This window comes from Lepus europaeus, unplaced genomic scaffold (genome assembly GCF_033115175.1).
Source record: "Lepus europaeus isolate LE1 unplaced genomic scaffold, mLepTim1.pri SCAFFOLD_3_1, whole genome shotgun sequence".
Classification (NCBI taxonomy): domain Eukaryota; kingdom Metazoa; phylum Chordata; class Mammalia; order Lagomorpha; family Leporidae; genus Lepus; species Lepus europaeus.
In genome coordinates this window covers 566,791-586,192 of record NW_026909276.1, presented here as the reverse complement: position 1 = coordinate 586,192, position 19,402 = coordinate 566,791, and positions in this window count along the sequence as shown.

Here is a 19,402-nt window from a genome sequence, read left to right as displayed (position 1 = left end):
AGGCCAGCTGCTGTCATTGCCCATGGAGGAGGCAGTGGTGGTGGAATAGGAGAGGTGGGGGCTGGACTGCCTAGTCCAGGGCCAGGGAGCAGGGAGAGAGGCAGGGAACGTTTTTTGCGCCATGAACCCACCGCCCCTCTACTCCAGCAAGCAGGCGCCCCCCTGCCCTCAGCCAGGCCGCTTTCTCGTCCTTGGGGGCGGCCCCGCAGCGCCAGCGGCTGCTTCAGTGCCTCATCGCGCACGGGCTGAGAGTGTACGGCCTGCGTGGGTACGAGGATCTCCACTCTGGGCGCGCTAGACCAGCAGCTTTCCAGTCCGCCGCCGCAGCATCCAGGGCGGCCGGGCCCAGCTTGTGGAGCAGCGCAGGGTGTGCGGGCGCCACTCGCTCTGTGTGCTCTGCAGACACCACTGCTGGGTGGTGACCCTGGCAGGAGGCGCGCAAAGGCGGAGGAGGCAGAGCGAGAGCTGAGGGGAGCGCTGAGGGGATGCTGGCCGCGCACACGTTTGGCCCGCTCCTTCAATCTCCTGCACCCTGAGGGATGCGGCCTCGGCTGAGCCCTCGGTGATGGGCCCCTTCTGTGTCGGGATGGGCCGGGGACACCTAGAGACCATCGCGCTGCCACTTGGTGGTCTGCGAGAGGACACCCAGCGGGCAGACTCTCGAGCCCAGAGAGCAGGGGGCAGCGCAAGCTGTGCACACACTTGCTGAGAGAGGGCGCCAGCCTCGAGAGGGTTGTGGAGTGGCAGACTAGTAATCATGGCTGCTAGTCGTTTAGGCTGACTCAGGATGTGCTAGGGGCGCTCCTAGACACTGGGTTGCAAGGTGTCCATTGAGAAGGAAACGGAAATTCATAGAAGTAAAGCAACTTGTCCAAGGTCACACAGAACTGGGACTCAATCCAGGAATCAACTTTGTTAGATTCCAAGGCTGTTTTTCCCATTACACCATGTGGCTTCTGCTTGAAGAAAGTTAATCAAAGAGCCTCAAAGCAGGCATTTGGTCTAATAGTTAAGACACCTCTGTCCCCACACCTAAGTGCCTAGGTTTGAAGCCCGGCTCCAGCTCCAGACTCTAGCTTCCAACTAATGCAGACCCTTGGAGGCAGTGGTCAGAGTCCAAGTAATTGGATTCCTGCCAACCATGTAGGAGACTTGGATTGTGTTGCTGGCTCTTGGTCTTTCACTTTTAGATGTTACATATTCTGTCTTCAGGAGTGTGCATCCGTGGTGAGGTAGGTGCGACTCCTTGTGGACGTGAGGTCCCCCCATTCATTTATTTTTAAGATTAGTTAATTTACTTAAAAGAGTTACACAGAGAGAGGCAGAGAGAGAGAGAGAGAGAGGCCTTTCATCTGCTGGCTTACTCTCCAACTGACCACACTGGCCACAGCTGTGCCAATACAAAGCCAGGAGCCAGGAGCTTCCTCCAGGTCTCCCACATGGGTGCAGGGGCCCAAGGACTTGGGCCATCTTCTACTGCTTTCCAAGGCCATAGCAGAGAGCTTGAGCAGAACTGGAAAAACTGGGTCTCGAACCGGTGCCCATATGGGATGCCGGCACTGCTGGCTGGGGCTTCACCTGCCATGCCACAGCACCGCCCTCCCATTCAATTTTAATACATGAGTACTCAGTAACTTGTGAATTATGTTTCTAATTACCACATACTAATTATCTATTAGCTACTAAAAACAAACTCAATAAGTTTTCAGTATTCTGTGAATTTATCACATTATTACTGATGCACTTTGTTGGCTTTGAACAAACTAATGTGACATATATGTCTGTTTGACATTTTATCACAAGTTTATTAATAACCATATCTATTTCACCAAACTGGTAAAATAAGTACAAGAATTAAAAGCACATCTATGAGCCAGCACTGTGGCATTAGCAGGTAAAGCCATTGCCTACAGTGCCAGCATCCCATATGGGAACCGGTTTGAGTACTGGCTGCTCCACTTCCAATCCAGCTCCCTGCTAATGCACCGGGAAAAGCAATAGAAGATAGCCCAAGTGCATGGGTCTCTGCACCCACGTTGTAGATCCAGAAGAAGCCCCAGGCTCCTGGTTTTGGATTGGCCCAGCTCTGGCCATGGTGGCCATTTGGGGAGTGAACCAGTGGATGAATGATCTACCTCACTCTCTCTCTCTCTTCCTCTCTCTCTTTCTCTGCCTCTCTATAACTCTGCATTTCAAGTAAATAAAAAAAATGTAGCCATAATTTTTAAAATGTTATTATGTAAAACTGGCAAGGAATTGAAAAATCCATAATGAACCACTCTGCAGTTACTTTAGTAGATAATGCTCGAAGATAAAAGGAAGCATTAGGCCAGCGCCGTGGCTCAATAGGCTAATCCTCTGCCTTGCGGTGCCGGCATACTGGGTCCTAGTCCTGTCGGGGTGCCGGATTCTGTCCTGGTTGCCCCTCTTCCAGGCCAGCTCTCTGCTATGGCCCGGAAAGGTAGTGGATGATGGCCCAAGTCCTTAGGCCCTGCACCCCATGGGAGACCAGGACAAGCACCTGGCTCCTGGCTTCAGATCAGTGCAATGCGCCAGCCGCGGTGGCCATTGGAGGGTGAACCAACGGCAAAAGGAAGACCTTTCTCTCTGTCTCTGTCTCTCTCTCTCACTGTCCACTTGTCCTGTCCAAAAAAAAAAAGAATCATTAAACCTGTTGCTACAGAAACAGACTGATATTCTCTCAGAATCTATCTTCCCTTTTTGCTATATAATCATAATTTCTACCAGATTAACATTAATTAAAGGTTTATAAAAAAATTAGGACAACACTCCTCATGTAAACTGGCCTGTATTCCTGTGAAGAATAGTTTTAGTTTTGTTTCTCATACTATGGTGCTTGTTTTTTGGGAATGATGAATGATGGACTCATATATACTCATATAACTCACTGTGTTGTCATTTTCCTATTTCTTTTCCATTTTAATATTTTCTAACATTCCACTTTATGGGTTACTATGTTGATTTTGCCTGAATACAACATTTAAACATCTACATTTTGTGTATGCATACACAGGAATTTGTAAATATATATTTTTTGTGTGCACATATGAGAGACAGCATAGAATAATATTATGAGGAATCCTAACCCTCATTTCAAGCATTAAGCCCTCCTCTGACCTGGATTCATTGAGGCAGAGCACTGGAACTTCTCACTGTAATGGGCTGAACTGACTTTCCCAAAAGTGAATATCTTGCACCCCTAACCTCCAATGTGATTGTTTCTAGATACAGGACCTTTAAAGATATAACAGAAGGAAAATGATATCAAGTGTGAGGCCCTAATCCAGACTCATAACTGTCCTTATAAGGAGAGCCACCAGGTATTCACATGGACAGAGGAAATACCATGTGAGCACACAGCAAGTTGCTGGCTGACTGGAAGCCAGGGAGTGAGGTCGCAAAAGTAACCAAGCCTGCAAACACCTTGATCTCAGACTTCCAATGTGCAGGACTATGAGAAACAACATCTGGTGAATTAAACCATCCCATTTGTTGTAATGTGTCATGGTGACTTTGGTAAAGTGATATACCCAATCCCTACCTGCTTAAATTGCACCCACGCAGAAGCTCCACAAAAAGTTTTTTCAAAAAAATATAGAAATTAAAAACTGTGTTTTTAGGTGCCCAGATGCCTAAATGAGAAAAAGAATAAAAAATAGATGATAAATAAAACATTAGAAATATGTCCCTTAAATTCTAGATATCAGAGAAAGTGAAAGAAAATACAAAAATGAATAAATTATTCTTGTGTATATGCATGTGTTTTTAAAAAGCCCATACTATGATCCAAGTAGAAATTATAATGCTTAATGATATAATAGCAGATTTAAAAGGACACTGATGGACTTTGGTGTTTCCACAGCACAGTGTCTAAATGAACTTTTGAGACCAGCATTGTGACCTAATGGGTTAAGCCAGAGCCTATGATGCAATCATCCCATATGGATGCAGGTTCAACCCTTGGCTGCTCCATTTCCAATCCAGCTCCCTACTAATGTGCCTGGGAAAGTAATAGAGGATGGCTCAAGATCTTGGGCCCCTGCATTCATTTTGGAGACCCGAATGAAGCTCATGGTTCCTGGCTTCAGCATGGCCCAACCCTAGCCATTGCAGCCATTTGGGCAATGAACTAGCAGATAGAATATCTTTCTCCATCTCTGCCTCTGTATCTCTGCCTCTCTCTTTCTTCTTCCCACCCTTCCTCCCTTTCCCTCTCACTGGGGCAGAAACCGGGAGAAGAGCTCGGAGTATGGGCACGGGCTGTACCAGCAGGACCTCCTGAGGCTGGAGCAACACGCCCGGGGGCCCTCTGGTGTTGCCTGCAGTACCAGAGTCTGGGCACTCCTGCGTCCCCGAGCACCTCCTGGGTTCATGCCACCAGCCTTGGGCCAGGAGGAGGTGCCACCTTGTGTGTGGAAGCCCCGCCCACAGGCAAGAAGACCCCTAGGCCCACGGCCATGCCCGAACCTGCAGCCGCCCTGGCCAGCTGCAGTCACAGAGACAGGAGGTCTGAGTTTGCAGCCCCCACTCCCAAAGCCGCTACTGGCAGTTCACCGAAGGGCTGGCGCCGGCTGCGCCTCAGCACCCAGCCTCCCTCCCTCCCTCTGGTCGGGCACTGCAAGACACACACCCACTTGTGTCCCCTAAACCCCTGGAGGCCGCAGCGTGTTTTGGGTTTTGGAGCGGGCAGGCCCCCCTCGGCTTCCATAGGACATTCGCCCACGGAGCCTGCCAGACCACTGGCATTAGGAGGCTACCCAGGCGGTGCTGCCAACTGACCCCAGGTGCTAGCTAGCAGCAGCAGCAGGCCACAGGGCGAGCACACACACCTGTGGTTTTCCCCGGGCCTCACACACTGACTGCCCTGCCTCCCCAGGTTGCAAATGAGCCCTCTGGGAATCCTCCCCCTAGGAGCTTGTGGGTGGGGCAGATGCAGAGTGGATGGGCAGGGAGGGCTGCTGCTGGCACACACCCAATCCTGAAGCCCACTGGGGCGGTCAAAGGGAGATGAGCTCAGAGCTCACGCATGGGCTGTCCAAGCAGGGCCTCCTCAGTCTGGACAGAAATGCCCGGGGGCCCTAAGGTATTGCCTACAGTAATGGAGTCTGGGCACGCCAGCGTCTACGAGAGCATCCTGGGTTCCCGCCACCAGCCTTGGGCCAGGAGGAGGTGCCACCTTGTGTGTGGAAGCCCCGCCCATAGGCAAGAATCACCTAGGCCCACGGCAGCACCCAAACCAGTAGCCTGCCTGGCCGGCTCAGCCACTGAGATGGGAGGTCTGGGTTGGCAGCCCCCACTCCCGAAGCCTCCGCTGGCAGTTCCCCGAAGCGATGCAGCCGGCTGCGGCTCAACAGCCTCCCTCCCTCTGGCCGGGCACTGCAAGACACACACCCACTTGTGTCCCCTGTGTCCCTGGAGGCCACAGCGCGTTTTGGGTTTTGGAGCGGGCGGGCCCCCCTCGGCTTCTGTAGGCCATTCGACCCCGGAGCCTACCAGACCCCAGGCTCTAGGATGCTGACCAGGTGGAGCTGCCAACTGAAACCAGGTGCTAGCAAGTGGCAGCGGCCTGTGTGAGTGGGAGCACACACACCTGCGGGTGTCCCCGGGCCTCACACACTGACTGCCTGCCTCCCCGGGTTGCAAATGAGCCCTCCAGGAATCCTCGCCCTAGGGGCTTGTGGACGTGGCCGACGCAGGGTGGGAGGGTGGGGAGGTCTGCTGCTGGAACACACCCACTCCTGAAGCCCACTGGGGCTGTAATAGGGATCTGAGCTCGGAGCTCGGGCACGGGCAGTCCCAGCAGGGCCTCCTCAGTCTGGATGGACATGCCCGAGGGCCCTCTGGTGTTGCCTGCAGGAACAGAATCTGGGCACTCCTGCGTCTCCGAGCGCCTCCTGGGTTCCCGCCACCAGCCTTGGGCCGGGATTAGGTGCCACCTTGTGCAAGGAAGCCCCGCCCACAGGCAAGAAGCCCCCTAAGGCCACAGCCGGGCCCGAACATGCAGCCTTCCTAGCCAGCTGCAGCCACAGAAATGGGAAGTCTGAGTTGGCAGCCCCCACTCCTGAAGCCTCCGCTGGCAGTTCCCCGAAGGGCTGGAGCCAGCTGCGCCTCAGCAGCCTCCCTGCCTCTGGCCAGGCACTGCAAGACACACACCCACTTGAATCCACTGTGTTCCTGGAGGCCGCTACGCGTTTTGGGTTTTGGAACGGGCGGGCCCCCTTCGGCTTCCGTAGGCCATTCACCTGAGGAGCCTGCCAGACCCCTGGCTCTAGGAGGAAGCCAAGGCGATGCGTGAAACTCACCGCACGTGCTAGCTAGGGGCAGCGGCCTGTCACAGGGGGAGCACACACACCTGCGGGTGCCCCAGGGCCACACACACTGACTGCCCTGCCTCCCAAAGTTGCAAATGATCCCTCCGGGAATCCTCCTCCTAGGGGCTTGTGGGTGGGGCCGACACAGGGTGGGAGGGTGGGGAGGGCTGCTGCTGGCACACACCCACTCTAGAAGCCCACTGTGGCTGTAATAGGGAGATGAGTTTGGAGCTCGGGCACAGGCTGTCCCAGCAAGGCCTCCTGAGGGTGCACGGACATGCCCGGGGTCCCTCAGCTGTTGCCTGCAGGACCAGAGTCTGGGCACTCCTGCATCCCCGAGCGCCTCCTGGGTTCCCGCCACCAGCCTTGGGCCAGGATGAGGTGCCACCTTGTGCGTGGAAGTACCGTCCACAGGAAAGAAGACCCCTAGGCCCACGGCCGCGCCCGAACATGCAGCCTGCCTGGCCGGCTGCAGCCACAGAGACGGGAGGTCTATGTTGGCAGCCCCCACTCCCGAAGCCTCCGCTGGCAGTTCCACCAAGGGCTGGAGCCGGATGTGGCTCAGCAGCCAGCCTCCCTCTCTCTGGCCGGGCACTGCAAGACACACACCCACTTGTGTCCCCTGTGTCCCGGAGGCCACAGCGCGTTTTGGGTTTTGGAGCGGGCAGGCCCCCCTCGGCTTCCGTAGGCCATTCGCCTGCAAAGCCTGCCAGACCACAGGCTGTAGGAGGCTGCCCAGGTGGCACTGCCAATTGACCCCAGGTGCTCGCTAGCAGCAGAGTCCCACGATATTGGGAGCACACATACCTGCGGGTGTCCCCGGGCCTGAGACACTGACTGCACTGCCTCCCCAGGTTGCAAATGAGCCCTCTGGGAATCCTCGCCCTAGGGGCTTGTGGGCAGGGCCAACGCAGGGTTGGAGGGTGGGGAGGTCTGCTGCTGGCACACACCCAATCCTGAAGCCCACTGGGGTGGTAATAGGGAGATGAGCTCAGAGCTCGGGCACAGGCTGTCCCAGCAGGACCTCCTGAGGGTGGATGGAAACGCCCAGGGGCCCACAGGTGTTGCCTGCACGACCAGAATCTGGGCACTCCTGGGTCTCCGAGCACCTCCTGGGTTCCTGCCACCAGCCTTGGGCAGGGATGAGGTGCCACCTTGTGCGTGGAAGCCCCGCCCATATGCAGAAGCCCCCGAGGCCTACTGCTGCGCCTGAACATGCAGCCTGCCTGGCCGGCTGCAGTCACAGAGATGGGAGGTCTGAGTTTGCAGCCCCCACTCCCGAAGCATCCGCTGGCAGTTCCCCGAAGGGCTGGAGCCAGCTGTGAATCAACAGCCTCCCTCCCTCTGGCCGGGCACTGCAAGACACACACCCACTTGTGTCCCCTGTGTCCCTGGCGGCCGCTACACGTTTTGGGTTTTGGAGCGGGCAGGCCCCCCTCGGTTTCTGTAGGCCATTCTCCCGCAAAGCCTGCCAGATCCCTGCCTCTAGGATGCTGACCAGGCGGTGCTGCCAACTGAACCCAGGTGCTAGCTAGCAGCAGCGGCCCGCGTGAGTGGGAGCACACACACCTGCGGGTGTCCCCGGGCCTCACACACTGACTGCTCTGCTTCCCTGGGTTGCAAATGAGCCCTCCAGGAATCCTCGCCCTAGTGGCTTGAAGGCAGGGCCGATGAAGGTGGGAGGGTGGGGAGGGCTGCTGCTGGCACACACACACTCCTGTAGCCCACTGGGGCTATAATAGGTAGCTGAGCTCAGAGCTCGGGCACAGGCAGTCCCAGTCGGGCCTCCTCAGTCTAGACGGACATGCCCAGGGTCCCTCAGCTGTTGCCTGCAGGACCAGAGTCTGGGCGCTCCTGCGTCCCCGAGCACCTCCTGGGTTCACGCCACCAGCCTTGGGCCGGGATTAGGTGCCACCTTGTGCGTGGAAGCCCCGCCCACAGGCAAGAAGCCCCCTAAGGACAGAGCCTGGCCCAACCCTGCAGCCTGCCTGGACAGGGTCAGCCACAGAGACGGGAGGTCTGAGTTGGCAGCCCCCACTCCCGAAGCCTTCGCTGGCAGTTCCCCAAGGGGCTGGAGCCTGCTGCGGCTCATCAGCCTCCCTCACTCTGGCCGGGCACTGCAAGACACACACCCACTTGTGTCCCCTGTGTCCCTGAAGGCCGCAGCGCATTTTGGGTTTTGGAGCGGGCAGGCCCCCCTTGGCTTCCATAGGACATTCGCCCACGGAGCCTGCCAGACCACTGGCACTAGGAGGCTGCCCAGGCGGCGCTGCCAACTGACCCCAGGTGCTAGCTAGCGGCAGCAGCAGGCCACAGGGCGAGCACACACACCTGCGGTTTTCCCCGGGCCTCACACACTGACTGCCTTGCCTCCCCAGGTTGCAAATGAGCCCTCTGGTAATCCTCCTACTAGGAGCTTGTGGGTGGGGCAGATGCAGAGTGGATGGGCAGGGAGGGCTGCTGCTGGCACACACCCAATCCTGAAGCCCACTGGGGCGGTCAAAGGGAGATGAGCTCAGAGTTCAGGCGCAGGCTGTCCAAGCAGGTCCTCCTCAGTCTGGACAGAAATGCCCGGGGCCCTCAGGTGTTGCCTACAGGAACGGAGTCTGGGCACTCCTGCGTCTCCGATTGCCTCCTGGGTTCCCGCCAACAGCTTTGGGCTGGGATGAGGTGCCACCTTGTGCGTGGAAGCACCGCCCATATGCAAGAAGCCCCCTAAGGCCACAGCCGGCCCGAATATGCAGCTTGCCTGGCCGGCTGCAGACACAGAGATGGGAGATCTGAGTTGGCAGCCCCCACTCCCGAAGCCTCTGCTGGCAGTTCCCCAAAGGGCTGAGGCCAGCTGCGGCTCAACAGCCTCCCTCCCTCTGGCCGCGCACTGCAAGACACACACCCACTTGTGTCCCCTGTGTCCCTGGAGGCTGCAGCGCATTTTGGGTTTTGGAGCGGGCGGGCCCCCCTCGGCTTCTGTAGGCCATTCGCCTGCGGGAGCCTGCCAGACCCCTGGCTCTAGGAGGCTGCCCAGGCGGTGCTGCCAACTGCCCCCAGGTGCTAGCTAGCCGTGGTGGCAGGCCACGGGGCAAGCACACACACCTGCGGGTGTCCCCTGGCCTCACACACTGACTGCCCTGCCTCCCGGGGTTACAAATGAGCCCTCCAGGAATCCTCGCCCTAGGACTTGTGGGTGGGGCCGACGCAGGGTGGGAGGGTGGGGAGGGCTGCTGCTGGCACACACACACTCCTGAAGCCCACTGGGGCTGTAATAGGGGGCTGAACTCAGAGCTCGGGCACGGGCGGTCCCAGCAGGGCCTCCTCAGTCTGGAGGGACATGCCCGGGGTCCCTCAGCTGTTGCCTGCAGGACCAGAATCTGGGCACTCCTGTGTCCCCGAGCTCCTCCTGGGTTCCCGCCACCAGCCTTGGGCCGGGAGGAGGTGCCACCTTGTGCGTGGAAGCCCAGCTCACAGGCAAGAAGCCCCCTAAGGCCACAGCCGGGCCTGACCCTGCAGCCTGCCTGGCCGGCTGCAGCCATAGGGAATGGGGGGTGTGAGTTAGCAGCCCCCACTCCCGAAGGCTCCGCTGGCAGTTCCCCGAAGGGCTGGAGCCGGCTGCGCCTCAGCAGCCTCCCTGCTTCTGGCCGGGCACTGCCAGCCACACACCCACTTGAATCCACTGTGTCCCTGGTGGCCACAGCGCGTTTTGGGTTTTGGAGCTGGCGGGCCCCCCTCGGCTTCCGTAGGCCATTCGCCCATGGAGCCTGCCAGACCCCTGGTTCTAGGAGGAAGCCACGGCTAGCTAGTGGCAGTGGCTGGTGGCGGGGTGAGCACACACACCTGAAGGTGTCCCCAAGCCACAGACACTACTGCCGTGCCTCTCCAGTTTTCAAATGATCCCTCCGGGAAACCTCCCCCTAGGGGCTTGTTGGTGGGGCCAACACAGGCTGGCTGGGTGGGGAGGGCTGCTGCTGGCACACACACACTCCTGAAGCCCACTGAGGTTGTAATAGCAAGATGAGCTCGGTGCTTGGGCATGGGCTGTCCCAGAGGGCCTCCTGAATGTGGACGGACACGCCCGGGGACCCTCAGGTGTTGCCTGCAGGACCAGAATCTGGGCACTCCTGCATCCCCAAGTGCCTCCTGGGTTCCAGCCACCAGCCTTGGGCCAGAATGAGGTGCCACCTTGTGCGTGGAAGCCCCGCCCACAGGCTAGAAGCCCCCTAAGGCCACAGCTGGGCCCGACCCTGCAGCCTGCCTAGACAGCTGCAGCCACAGGGAATGGGGGGTGTGAGTTGGCAGCCCCCACTCCCGAAGCCTCCGCTGGCAGTTCCCCGAAGGGCTCGAGCCGGCTGTGCCTCAACAGCCTCCCTCCCTCTGGCCGGGCACTGCAAGACACACACCCACGTGTGTCCCCTCTGTCCCTGGAGGCCGCATCGTGTTTTGGGTTTTGGAGCGGGCAGGCCCCCCTCGGCTTCCATAGGACATTCTCCCCCTGAACCTGCCAGATCCCTGGCTCTAGGAGGCTGCCCAGGCGGCACTGCCAACTGACCCCAGGTGCTAGCTAGCGGCAGCGGCCTGTCATGGGAGAGCACACACACCTGCGTGTGCCCCAGGGCTACACGCACTGACTGCCCTGCCTCCCCGGGTTGCAAATGAGCCCTCCAGGAATCCTCACCCTAGGGGCTTGTGGGTGGGGCCGACGCAGGGTGGGAGGGTGGGGAGGTCTGCTGCTGGCGCACACACACTCCTGAAGCCCACTGGGGCTGTTAAAGGGAGCTGAACTCAGAGCTCGGGCACAGGCTGTCCCAGCAGGGCCTCCTGAGGGTGCACGGACATGCCCGGGGTCCCTCAGCTGTTGCCTGCAGGACCAGAGTCTGGGCACTCCTGTGTCCCCAAGCGCCTCCTGGGTTCCCACCACCAGCCTTGGGCCGGGAGGAGGTGCCACCTTGTGCGTGGAACCCCCGCCCGTATGCAAGAAGCCCCATAAGTCCACAGCCGGGCCGGAACATGCAGCCTGCCTGGCCGGTTGCAGCCACTGAGACGGGAGGTCTGAGTTGGCAGCCCCCACTCCTGAAGCCTCCGCTGGCAGTTCCCTGAAGGGCTGGAGCCGGCTGCGGCTCAACAGCCTCCCTCCCTCTGGCCAGGCACTGCAAGACACACACCCACTTTTGTCCCCTAAACCCCTGGAGGCCGCAGCGCGTTTTGGGTTTTGGAGCTGGCGGGCCCCCCTCGGCTTCTGTAGGCCATTCGCCTGCAGAGCCTGCCAGACCCCTGGCTCTAGCAGAGGCTGCCCAGGCGGTGCTGCCAACTGCCCCCAGGTGCTAGCTAGCAGCAGCGGTTGGCCACGGGGGAAGCACACACACCTGCGGGTGTCCCCGGGCCTCACACCCTGACTGCCCTGCCTCCCCAGGTTGCAAATGAGCCCTCTGGGAATCCTAGCCCTAGGGGCTTGTGGGCGGGGCCAACGCAGGGTGGGTGGGTGGGGTGGTCCGCTGCTGGAACCCACCCACTCCCATAGCCCACTGGGGAGGTCCAAGGGAGATGAGCGCAGAGCTCGGGCACGGGCTGTCCCAGCAGGTCCTCCTGAGGCTGGACGGAACCCCCCCGGGGGCCACAGGTGTTGCCTGCAGGCCCGGAGTCTGGGCACTCCTGCGTCCCCGAGCACCTCCTGGGTTCCCGCCGCCAGCCTTGGGCAGGATGAGGTGCCACCTTGTGCGTGGAAGCCCCGCCCACAGGAAAAATGCCCCCCAGTCCCATGGCTGCGTGTTTTTGGTTTTGGAGCAGGTGGGCCCCCCTCAGCTTCCATAGGCCATTTGGCCGCGGAGCCTGCCAGACCCCTGGCTCTAGGAGGAAGCCAAGGCAGCGCTGCCAACTGAACCCAGGTGCTTGCTAGAGGCAGTTGCCCGCCGGATGGGGAGCACAGACACCTGCGGGTGTCCCCGGGCCACACGGGACTAGAGGAGGAGCTACTGGGACAGAACCTAGTGCCTCAACTGAGGCTGGAACCCAGTGTGCTGGTGCTGCAATCATAGGATTAACCTAGTGAGCTGTGGTTCCAGCCAAATTATTCCATTTTTTGAAACATTTATCAATGGCATAGACTATAGTCAGAGCCAAAGTCAATTCCCTAGTCTTTGCTTTATTGGAATATTTTGCCATCTTAAAATATTTATATACTGGGCCGGTGCCGTGGCTTAACAAGCTAATCCTCCACATTGTGGCTCCGGCACACCGGGTTCTATCCCAGTTGCCCCTCTTCCAGGCCAGCTCTCTGCTGTGGCCTGGGAAGGCAGTGGAGGATGGCCCAAGTCCTTGGGCCCTGCACCCGCATGGGAGACTAGGAGAGGCGCCTGGCTCCTGGCTTCGGATCAGCACGATGCACCAGCCGCAGTGGCCATTGGATGGTGAATCAATGGCAAAAAGGTAGAATTTTCTGTCTCTCTCTCTCACTATCCACTCTGCCTGTCAAAAAAAAATTTATATACTTCAGAAAGAAGAAGTAGATGGAAATATATTGAGACTTTTTTGAAAAAAAGATTTTATTTATTTGAGAGGCAGAGTTACAGGGAGAGGAGAGATAGAAAAGTCTTTTTTTTTTTTTTTGACAGGCAGAGTAGACAGTAAGAGGGAGAGAGAGAAGAAGGTCTCCCTTTTTGCATTGGTTCAGCCTCTAATGGCTGCTGTGGCCAGCAGGCTGCAGCCAGCATACCACACTGATCCAAAGCTGGGAGCCAGGTGCTTCTCCTGGTCTCCTATGCGGGTACAAGGCCCAAGAACTTGGGCCATCCTCCACTGCACTCCCGGGCCACAGCAGAGAGCTGGGCAGGAAGAGGGGCAACCGGGACAGAATCCAGCACCCCGACCAGGACTAGAACCTGGGGTGCCAGCACTGCAGATGGAGGATTAGCCTATTTAGCTGCAGTGCCGGCCCCAGAAAAGTCTTCCATCCACTGGTTCACTCTCCAAATGGCCCAAACTGTTGGAGATGGGCTGATCCAAAGCTAGAAGCTTCTTCTGGGTCTCCCAGGCCATAAACAGAGAGCTGGATCAGAAGAAGAGCAACTGGGGCCAGTGCTGTGTCTTAGTAGATTAAGCCTCTGCCTACAATGCTGGCATCCCATATGGGCACCAATTTGAGTCCCAGCTGCTCCCCTAATGATCCAGCTCTTTGCTGTGACTTGGGAGAGCAGTAGAGGATGGCCAAAGTCTTCAGGCCACTGCATCCACATGGGAGATCTGGAAGAAACTTCTGGCTCCTGGCTTTGTATTAGCCTAGCCCCAGTTGTTTGTGACCATTTTGGGAGTGAACCAGTGGATAGAAGACCTTTCTTTCTGTCTCTCCATCTCTGTAACTCCACTTTCAAATAAACAAACAAATAAATAAATAAATCTTAAAAAGAAGAAGAATAGCATCCAGGAACACATACTGTTGCCCATGTGAGATGCTGGCACCATGGGTGTAGTGTTAGCCTACTATGCCAGAGAGAGAGAGAGAGAGAGAGAGAGAGAGAGAGACCTTTAATCCACTGATTCATACTTCAAATGCCCACAGTAGCCAGGGTGGAACAAAGTCATAGCTGAGAGCCAAGAATGTAGTTCTGGCCTCTCATTTGAGATGCAGAAGCCTACTTGCTTGAGTTGTCAGCACTGACTTCTGGTGTCTAGATTTGCAAAAATCTAGAATTAGGAGCTGGAAGCACAGCCAGAAATGTTATTGTAGGACTAGGGCACTAGCCTAAATGACTGCCTCACTTCTAGAATCTTTTGCCTTGCCATAGTTGAAACTACTAGACAGCCTTCTGGAAGCCATCCTGTTTGTATCATGACATCACTGATGGTTTCTTCTCTTTTTACTGGTATCTTGTTGATTCCATGCTGCAATTCACCTTGACAGGTTTGACCCTATCTGGTCTGACATGTCTGTTTCCTTCCAGCTTGTATTCCTTGCACAGCATGTATACCACTATATCTATGCCCTGTTGAGTGTTTATTTGTAGCTGTCCAAATGGCACCTCATGCCACACAATTCTAAATTGAAAACCTGGGCTGACATTGTGACATTGTGGTATAGTGGGTTAAACAGCTGCCTAGGATGCTAGCATCCCTTATGGGTTCTGGTTTGTTTCCTGGTTGCTCCACTTCCAATCCAGCTCCCTGCTTAGGGCCCCTGTGAAAGCAACAGAAGATGGTCCAAGTGCTTCGACACCTGCCAGCCATGTTTGAGACCCAGATGAAGCTTCTGGCTGTTGGTTAGTCTGGCCCAGCTCCACCTGTTACAGCTATTTGGAGACTGGAGCAACAACTGGAAGATCTTTCTCTGTCTTCTGCTCTCTCCCAAAACTATGTCTTTCAAAACAAATCAGTTAATCATTAAAAATAAATAAGATGAAAAACACATAATTTATTTTCTTTTTAAATATTGCTACCAAGTATCCTTGACCCAAATCATCAGAATGAAAATTTTCCTGGAATGCTCTTCTGTCTTTTTTCCCCAGAAACCTTTTAGTTAAGGAATACAAACTTCAAGCTTTTCATAATTAAAACTTTAAGAAAACAGTGATTCTTCCAACCGTACCCACCCTCCCACCCACACTCCTACACCCTTTCTTTCTCCTCCTATTTGCATTCTTATTTTTCACTAAGATCTATTTTCAAATAACTTTATACACATATGATTAATTATACTAATTAAATATTTCAACAAATAATATGAAAAAAAACTCTTCCTCAATAGTTGAGACAAGGGCTATTCAGTCATTGCTTCTCAAAGTGTAAATTTCATTTTTATAGATTACCTTAGGTGCTCTATTAGTTATCACAGATCAGGGAGAACATATGGTATTTGTCCTTTCTGGACTGGCTTACTTCACTAAGTATGATGTTTTCCAGTTTTATCCATTTTGTTGCAAATTAAATGATGTTTTTAACCTTTGTCAGTATTCCATGGAGCACATATCCCATAAGTTCCTTTTTAAAAAATGATTTATTTATTTATTTTTTTAGCAAAATACTGATTTTAATTAAACATAATAAGGTAAACTCTAGGCATCATCATCTTCCAGCCTAAAAATTAGCAAAAACTGTTGAAACAAGGCACAGTTTTTTCTGCATACTTGTTCCGTGGCTCCAGTTACAAAAAAAAAATAATAAAAAAAAAACTTTTAATGAAAATGTTGAACATAAAAATAGAAGTCTTAGGCCAGCGCCGCAGCTCAGTAGGCTAATCCTCTGCCTTGCGGCGCCGGCACACCAGGTTCTAGTCCTGGTCGGGACACCGATCCTGTCCCGGTTGCCCCTCTTCCAGGCCAGCTCTCTGCTGTGGCCAGGGAGTGCAGTGGAGGATGGCCCAAGTTCTTGGGCCCTGCACCCCATGGGAGACCAGGATAAGCACCTGGCTCCTGCCATCGGAACAGTGCGGTGCGCTGGCCGCAGTGCGCCAACCACGGCGGCCATTGGAGGGTGAACCAACGGCAAAAAGGAAGACCTTTCTCTCTGTCTCCCTCTACTGTCCACTCTGCCTGTAAAAAAAAAAAAAATAGAAGTCTGAGATTTTAAAAAAAGATGTATAAAAAGCCCCACAAAACTCGTCAACGTTGTCTCTTATCCTACAAAATAGCACCAGTAAGAAGAGTAAAAGGTGTTAAAAATCGTCACAGACAGCATTTCTGAAATGCAGCGTACTTAGCCTGGCCTCCCCTTCCTCTAAAAACATGGGATAAAAAAGGATTCTAAAATCTGCAGGGGAGGGGCGAGCTGCTGCTGTGCATCCCCTGGCCATCTCTTAGATGAGGGGAAAGTGAGAACCTGTGCTTTCGCCCCTGGCTGTAGGGGCAGGATGAGGCCTGAGGGTTGGGGTGGGGGGGCATCATGTGGGAGGTCCCTCCTTCATGCCCCTCACACAGGAAGAGGGGACAGCCAGGACTTGTCTACACAATATGGCAGCTTATACAACACAACCAGCCCACCCCTTCCTGAGGTCCCCTGAGAGGTGTCCTGCACTTACTGGGAGGGACTTAGCTACAAGTGGCCCCTGCCCTTGGGTGTGTGGGGGAAAACAGCCCTGAACATGGTGATGACGTCATCCCTGCTGACAGTCACCATTGTGGAAAATACAAAGGTCCTCACAGCAGCCTCCAGTCCTTGCACCCCTTGCAAGAGGAGAATGTGCCAGGTCAAAATCAAGACCGACATTTACATCCATTCCTGTTGCTAGCCCTAGAGACAACCCAGGCCCTGAAAAAGACCCTTTGCTACATGTCTCAGAACACGGAGGGGCAGGCTTTGTTAAAAATCCAGTTTACAGTCGCTGTCTTGAGCCATCTGCCAGCAATAACCCAAATATTGGAGAGCTGTCGGCACTGTGGTTTTGGTATCTTAGCCATCGTTTCCTCTGAGCGGTAACCCAGGCCGGGGGAGAAACTACCTACTTCAAGTTTTTAACATTTAGAAGTAAAAATGAGCACCGTGTGTGGCTGCTCTCAGCAGTCAGGTCTGAACTGTGCACAAGCAGGTGGCACCTTGCGGCCCCCTGGAAGAGACAGGGTCAGGCGGCTCTGCTCCCACCAAGCAGGAGAGAACTGAGGTACATGGTGAGACCCCACCAGCTGAACTGAGGCAGGGCAGAGCCTGGTGCTGCCCCTGCACGCACCTGTGCGGGACTATTCACAGGCAAAGTAGTCCTTCAGTGGGGGATTTATTTATTATTTATTTGAAAGTCATAGTTACACAGGACAGGCAGAGAGAGAGAGTCATCCATCTGATGGTTCACTCCCCAGTTGGCCGCAACAGCCAGAGCTGCACTGATCTGAAGCCAGGGACCAGGAGCTTCTTCCAGGTCTCTGATGTGGGTACAGGGGCCCAAGGACTTGGGCCATATTTTACTGCTTTCCCAGGCCATAGCAAAGAGCTGGACTGGAAGTGGAGCATCCAAGACTCACCAAACCAATGCCCATATGGGATGCTAGCACTTCAGGCAGCCGCTTTACCCACTACACCACAGCACCGGCCCTGATAATCTTTTTCATTTGTATTTCTCAGCGTGGCACTGATTTTGGTAGAACTTAACCTTCAGATCTCTCTTTTTTGCTTTCTTTGGACATTCATAGGCTTCCCAACTTTCCTTTTTTTCTCATGGTAATCCAAATGATACTCATATTTTATGGTGTAATTCAATAGTCATAATGTTCCATGTTGCACTCAAATCCAGAATCTTGAATAATGCCAGGCCCCCTTGTTCTCCACAGGGGTAGCTACCCTTGGCCCCTAGACCCTTTCACAGAGAAATAAGTTATGTGCTTTCTGTGTACCCCATGTAGAGGCTTAGAGCATGGGGGGGAAATCATAGCAATCTGCCCATTTTGGGGGCAGAAGTAGGGAGAGACCTCTGAGTTCACACGAGACACTCTTCACGGAGGCCTTGATTACGCACCCTTGCTGCACATGTCTCTGCCCTCTGCAGTGTCCTTCCTCTGCAATCCACACTGTACCCATTGGCAAGGAATCTCAGGGTTAGATTGCTTAGGTGTTGTGTTTCCTCTGTATCACTCTTGGCCTCTCTACAGCTTAAACCATCCATACTTTTTTGTCAGTAATGTTGCTTCTGACAAAATAAAAAATAGACTTAGATATATGTTTTCATAATTTTAGATGGGGTCAACTTTTTGAGACATGATGTTTTAATCTTGCCTTTTATGATTTTTGAAAGCCATGTTTTATGTATATTTCTTTCTTCTTCCCTTTGGCCAATTTTGAGCATTTGGAAGCATTTACTTGGGGTCTATTTAACCCATTCACATATTTAACAGTGTTGTCATTGCCATAACCTTCAGTTATCAGTTACTTGAGAGATGACAGATTGCTCTTGATTCCCAAAGGATTGCTTGTACTTTTTACAAGAACTGGAGGAGGCAACCTTAAACAATAATATATAAAATAAGAATACTCTCTGACTCCTATTACTTGTCCAGCGGTGGTCATGTTTCATCTTTTTTTAATAATTTATGTATTTATTTAAAAGGAAGAGTTACAGAAAGAGGAGAGAGATTATATCTGCTGATTCATTACACAAATGGCTGCAATGACTGCTGCTATGACAGTCTGAAGCCAGGATTCTGGAAGACTCTTCCACATCTCCTATAAGGACCATGCCCTTGGCTCATCTTCTGCTTTCTGAGATACCTCAGCAGGGAACTGGATTGGAAGTGGTGCAGAGAGGCTTGAACATGCACCTATATGGGATTCCAGTGTTGCTGGCAGTGGGTTAACCTTCTATACCACAGTGATGGCTCCAATATTATTTTATTTTATTGAACCACCCAAATAGGAGTTTTCATGGGGATTCTTTGAGTCTTGCAGGTATAAATTGTGTGCAAGTAATAATTTTTCCAAGATTTAAAGGTTAAGCTATAGCCTGAATCCAATATGGGTACCAGTTTGAGTCTGGCTGCTCCACTTCTGATCCAGCTCTCCTAATGCACCTGGGAAGGCAATGGAAGATTGGCCAAATCCCTGGGACCATGTAGCCATGTGGGAGACCCAGCAGAGCCTCCTGATTCCTGGCTTCAGTTGATTCCAGCCCTGGCTTTTGCAACTGTTTTGGGAGTGAGCTAGCAGATGGAAGATCTCTCTCTGTATCTCACTTCCTCTCTCTCTAACCCTGACTTTCAATTAAATAAATATTTTTTACCAAAGAAATATTTTAAAATGCATTTTCTCAATGCCTTTGTTGATGAGCATGAAATTTGTTTCAGTAGACCTCTGAATATCATGAAATATGACAGGGGTACTTCATATATGTTTGGGAAATAGAATTGAGATGTAAGTTATTTTTTGGTGCTGCAAATCTTGAAACCATATATACGCAATAAATTTTTTTTTAAAAATGTATTTATTTGAAAGACAAGAGTTACAGAGAGGGAGAGCCAGAGGGAAGAGAAGTCTTCCATCCACTGGTTCACTCCCCAAATGGCCACAAGGGCAAGACCTGGATCAATCTGAACTCAGGGGCTAGGAAATTTTCCAGCTGTCCCATGTGGGTGCTGGGCCCCAAAGACTTGACCATCTTCCACTGCTTTCCC